The sequence below is a fragment of the Humulus lupulus genome, chromosome 5, assembly GCF_963169125.1.
Source record: "Humulus lupulus chromosome 5, drHumLupu1.1, whole genome shotgun sequence".
Lineage (NCBI taxonomy): Eukaryota > Viridiplantae > Streptophyta > Magnoliopsida > Rosales > Cannabaceae > Humulus > Humulus lupulus.
The window spans coordinates 185,659,252-185,665,227 of record NC_084797.1 but is presented as its reverse complement, the minus strand read 5'-3'; the positions used below and the strand labels follow the sequence as shown (position 1 = coordinate 185,665,227).

Sequence of the window (5,976 nt, the reverse complement as noted above, 5' to 3'; positions counted from 1 at the left end):
CATACACATTCTCTCTTAACTAAGATAGCTTTCATCTACTTTTCTCTTTCACTCTCTAAGGAAAATTCAAAGGGAAACTTAAGGGAAATTAACTTAAAGCTAAGGGATTTCAGCTGGGGGATTTAAGGGAACTTGAAGCTTGAAGATTGAAGCATAGGGGGAACTGATTCTGAAGCTTAATTCAACAAGAGGTAAGTTCTAACTACTAAGGTTTGGTCTTGAATTTCTGCTGGTTTTGTGGATTGCATGTTAGTCAAGCTTGGTCTACCTTTGGGTGCTTTAGCTGAGTTTTGGAGTAGGATTCAATGGGGTTTTAGTGCTGTTATTGAGCTGAAATGATTGTGCTGGTTACCTAGGATTGTTAGCTATGCTTAGGATGAATTGGCTTGAGGAAAGGTATAGAAAAATGGTGAGAAAATTTGGGTTCGGTGGTGAGGGCCGCGGCCCGTGTGGGGGCCAGTGTGGTGCTAGCCTCTGTTTCGAGGCTAGCCGCGGCGCTTGTGAGAGGGGTCGCGGCTCTTAGTGCCAAATTGTGCTTTTTAGGGTATTTAGGCTTGGGAACTCATTGGGTAAGGCTCAGGATGGATTTTATCACCCGGATTGATAGAATTCAAGTTCCCGGAGGTTAGGGTTATGGCTCGAAGTTATTTATTGGATTAGAATTTGATGGATGAACATTGTTAATGTGTTGTGACTAGGGTTTTGGCGAAACTCACGTTAGAGGACTGTGCTCGGGGCATCGGTGCTCAAAAAGCTCGGAACTTAGGTAAGAAAATCCTTGTTCCCACAGAGCTTGTGTGCAGGGCTGGGTCCAATGTGTTTAAATAGAATTAGAATGCAGAGCTGAGCCCAATATGTTAGAACTGCGGGGCGTAGCCCTTTAACTGAATATGCTAGAATTCTATGCTTGCTTGTTATGCTATGTATGCTGTTGTGTGAATGATCGGCAAGAGCCGGGAACGGTGTAGGCCGAGGACGGCAGAGGCCGGGAACGGCGAAAGGCACGCTGAGTGCAAGGTCGGGAACGGCAAGGGGCCAGGAGCAGCGTTAAGCACGTGGAGTGCAAGTTGCCAGGGCGAGTCCCTAAAAGGATACCTGGGATATCCTCACGGCGTGGTCCGCGAACCCAGGGCTTGGTAAACGCCTGGGACGACTAGACCGTATGTGTTTAGCCCAATGGTGGCCTGTTTGTATGATTGGTGTATGTGTTGCATATGTTATCTATTTGTGGGTTTTCTTGCTGGGCTTCGGCTCGCTGATGCTCTGTGGTGCAGGTAAGGGTAAAGAGAAGAACAACCAACCTTGAGTACAGCGGGCGTGAGGCGGCGTGTACATGTTTGGCCAGCCTGACTGCCACAGCCAGAGGATTTTGGGAGATGCTTGTAAATAAACCTAGATTTTATCGTTTAGTCGACGTGGTTCAATTTATATATTGTAAATATTTCTAAACTGTATTTTGGGATCCCAAATGTAAAACCTTTATGATTCTCTATGGAAATTATTATCTCTAAAAATTTTCCTTTGTTTATGTCTTAATTACACTGTTTGATCTAAAACCTCGATTAGCGAGTTGTAAGCACGTTTTTAAACTCACTTAGTAACGGCTCTAAGTTGGTAGGGCGTTACATCGAGGCTGCCCATCTTTGAGGTTGCCACCTACTTTGAAAGTTCGGCGCCTAGGTTGCGAACACGTATTCTAGATATTGCGAGCTCACACCTGACGAAACCAGCTTTCGAGATTACAATTATCAAGGCTCGAAATCTGGTTGTAACACTGTCAATATTCTACAAAATATTCTAGACTATTCTAATCCCTAAGAATCAGGAACAAAATTATCTAAACTATGAAACAAATATCTTTGCTAATAATTACAAATAATTAAGACAATATATTACAAATAATTTATATCATTTCAAATTTTTGCTGATTTTGTTCTGATTTTCAACACTCCCCCTCAAACTAGACAGAAAATATCTTTCATGGACAACTTGCCAATTAAGTATTCGAACTACTTGGTTGGCAACCCTTTAGTGAGAATGTCTGCAATCTGATCTGTAGTGGGAACATAAGGCATACTGATAACTCTAGGAATTAGAGTTGTTTTTATGCTTTTAAAATTATTTTTTTTTATCAAGGAAGAGTGATTTGTGATATTTTGTAGTAGTTTTATTGTGTTTTCATTAAATATTAATTAAAGTAGGATAATATTAGATAGTACAGTAATGCTGGGAAAATCTCTAAAAAAATGTTGGTTCATTATCTTGATAGGCGGTCTTTGAGTTTGGAGCAATTTGAGAAAGAATTGAAGTGTGGAGTGGAATCAGAATTTGAGGAATGCTGTAGCATCGCATCCTCGCAGATGCTCTATTTTGAGGGTCCATGTGTGAAGTTTCAAATTTATGGTCTTTAACCTATGTTGTTGTAATTATCTTAATTGGGTTGAAAGTAATTGATACAAGGATATTTGGGCTTTTATTGTACTTGGTCCATTTGTGGTAAAGAAGACAAAAATAAATTAAAAGATAAAGCAAAAAAAGGCCCACGTGACCCAAGGGAGGGGTATGACCTAAATGTATTGATAGTCTTCTTTTCCAATTTGGAGACATACGGCTGGCAGGGGAGAGAACACCCAGCCGCCTGTGCATATGGAATATACCCACTTTTTCGACAGCCATTAATGTGAAGGAAGAGGAGAGAGGAAGGAGAAAAGAGGGAAAAGCAAGAGGACAAAGCCACTTGAGACATTACTTTGGCTTGATTTCTTAATTTTATTTCTATTTCCTTTTTTTTAGTTTATTATCTAATTTTCAGATTGTGGATTGTAATTATTTGGGTATTTTTGAGATTATGAGTATGAGCTAAATTCTAAATAGCTAGGATAATTAGACCCCTAATATGTGATTGTATTGGCACTTTTATATTGGTGTTTATGCAATTTGATGTTTATTCATTCAAATATTTATCATGTTAATGCTTGCTATTGATTGATCTCCTTTAGTAGGTAATTGAGTTAATTTTTAATTTTGAAAAGGTTGAAATTAATGGACACACAATTTGAATGGTGCATGCTTGAACTTTTTGAATTCAAGATTGTAGTGATATAGACATATTATTATCATGCATAGCCTTATGGAATTGATGCTTAAATTAAATCTTTGAAATTGAATTAGCATAGAAATGTGTGATTTAATTAAAAGATTAGAATCATAGTGCTTTGACGAAAGCCTGTAAAATTTAATTAAAATTCTGGGCTAATAGACTTCCAGTTGTTGCAGCATCAGTCCAGCATCAGTGTCAAAGTTGCATATTAGGGGGATAATTATTCTAGTTGCCATCATACCATTTGTTACTCCTTGAATCAATTTTCCTGAGTTGTTCATTTTAATTTTCTGCATTTAATTAGTTAGTCCTTAGACCACATTCCTTTTTATTAATTTTAGTGTTTTAAATCATTTTGTTTTAACTTAGTTTGACAATTTAAACTTAAGAAAACAGTCCTTGTGGATACGATATCTGGTACTTGTTACTATATTACTTGTTGTTGACAGTGTACACTTGCACTCACATTAATTTTTGCACAACAAGTTTTTGGCGCCGTTGCTGGGGATTGTTTAAAGTCATTTATTGTGAAATTAAGTATATCGCAATTTGGTTTAAATTGTTTTTGTACTAACTTGGGTGATTCTCGTGCAATTTCAGGTTTACACAGTGTATGAGCGAGAATCAAGACCATTGATCTAGAAATTGAGCGTACCTTTAGAAGAAGGCGAAAGATGAAAAAATAAAAAAGGGAAGTAGTAGTGATGGACGCTGAGCAAGGGGCTCAACAAGGAGTCGCTCAAAGGGCGACAAATCTAGCAGGAGTCGCTCATGATCCATCAGTAAATCTAGCAGGAGTTGCTCAAGATCGAGTAGCTCAAGGGGGAGTAGTTGCCAACAATGGGCAAAATGCAGTTATTGTGGCTGATGACAGAGATCATGCTATCAGGAAATATGCTCTCCCCTTCTTCAATGAGCTAAATCTGGGCATCGTTAAACTAGAAATTCAGGCAGCACAGTTTGAGTTGAAGCCAGTCATGTTCCAGATGCTTCAAACTATGGGCCAGTTTAGTGGGATGCCAACAGAGGATTCTCACATTCATCTTCGATTGTTCATTGAAGTGAGTGATTCATTCAAGCTGCCCGGAGTGACAGAGGATGCACTGAGACTAAAGTTGTTCCCATACTCCTTGAGAGACAGAGCTAGAGCTTGGTTGAACTCTTTCCCATCTGATTCTGTGACTACTTGGCAAGAGTTGGCTGAGCGATTTTTGATGAAGTATTTCCCTCCACTAAGAATGCCAAGCTCCGCAATGAGATTACTTCATTTCAGCAACTTGATGAAGAATCTTTATATGAGGCATGGAAGCGGTTTAAGGAGTTGTTGTGCAAATGCCCTCATCATGGCATTCCTCATTGCATCCAGATGGAGACATTTTATAATGGTCCAAATGCCCACACTAGAATGGTAGTTGATGTTTCAGCGAGCAGGGCACTTCTTGCTAAGTCCTATAATTAGGCATATGAAATACTTGAGAGGATATCCAACAACAACTATCAGTGGCCCACTTCTATATTGTTTACAAGTAGAAAGGTGGCTGGTATTCATGATGTAGATGCCATCACTTCTTTGGCAGCCCAAGTATTCTCTATTTCTAATATGCTCAAGACAATGAATATGGGGATGAATCAATCAGTGGGGCAGCCTATGGGGACACAATTTGGGCAAATGGAGAACATTTCTTGTGTGTATTGTGGTGAGGGTCATACTTTTGATAACTGTCTTTCCAATCCAGCAGCTGTGTGTTACATGGGGAATCAAAATAGGAATGACCCTTATTCTAATTCCTACAATCTATCATGGAGGCAACATCCCAACTTTTCGTGGAGTAATCAAGGGGCTGGCCCTAGCAATTATTCTATGCCTCCAAGACCAAATTTCCCACTGGGTTATCCCCCACAAGCACCATAACAAAGGCCACAACAACAAGCAATGCAATCTAGCTCTCTTAAGAACATGTTGAAGGAGTATATAGTGAAGAATGAAGCCATGATCCAAAGCCAAGCTGCATCATTGAGAAACTTTGAAAACCAAGTTGGGCAACTAGCTAATGAGCTAAGAAATAGACCCCATGGTACGTTGCCAAGTGACACAGAGAATCCAAGAAATGGGAGCAATGAACATTGTAAAGCTGTCACTTTGAGAAGCAGGAAGGAGTTGGAGAATTCCAAGACAAATTCTGGGCATGAGGGTGAGCCCTCTTCAATCCAAATAAATGAGGAAATTCACAAAGATGCTGAATTGCCTAGTTTACAAAAATCTACCTCTGCCCAGAATGCTGCAGGAATGCCGTTGCATCAGCACCCAGACAGCTCAATTTCAAGGTAGCCACTTCCATTTCCTCAACATTTTCAAAAGCAAAAGTTGGATTCTCAATTCAAGAAGTGCTTAGATATGTTGAAGCAGTTGCATATCAACATCCCACTTGTAGAGGCACTTGAGCAAATGCCTAACTATGTGAAATTCATGAAATATATTCTTACAAGGAAAAAAAGGTTAGGAGAATTTGAGACAGTGGCTCTTACCAAAGAATGTAGCTCATTCTTGCAAAACAAGCGGCCACCGAAGATGAAAGATCCTGGGAGTTTCACCTATAACACCCTAAGTTGCTAATAAGGTTTAGGACCTTGATTAGCGTGCCTGGAGGGCAATAAGTGAATTAATTTGATAATATGTGAATTTAAATGAATATGTGATTAGAATGCATGTTTAGGTGGTATAAATATGCATGTGAGCCCCGTTTGCATGATAAGGGTAAATTGGTAATTTTAGCCCGTTGAGGGCATAAATGTGATAATTATATTTTGTGGTTTGTACCACGTGGGTGTGGTGATATTAACGTGATGCACATGCCGAGACGGTCCTAGAGTGCTAG

The 5,976-nt window shown here is 39.5% G+C and overlaps 1 non-coding gene across 1 annotated transcript; it reads right to left on the bottom strand.

Moving 5' to 3' along the window:
- Positions 1-4,343: 4,343 nt before the first annotated feature.
- On the bottom strand, positions 4,344-4,450 carry LOC133780844 (small nucleolar RNA R71). Its single transcript, XR_009869654.1, has one exon. It is a non-coding gene; the product is annotated as a small nucleolar RNA R71 (small nucleolar RNA).
- Positions 4,451-5,976: the final 1,526 nt, after the last annotated feature.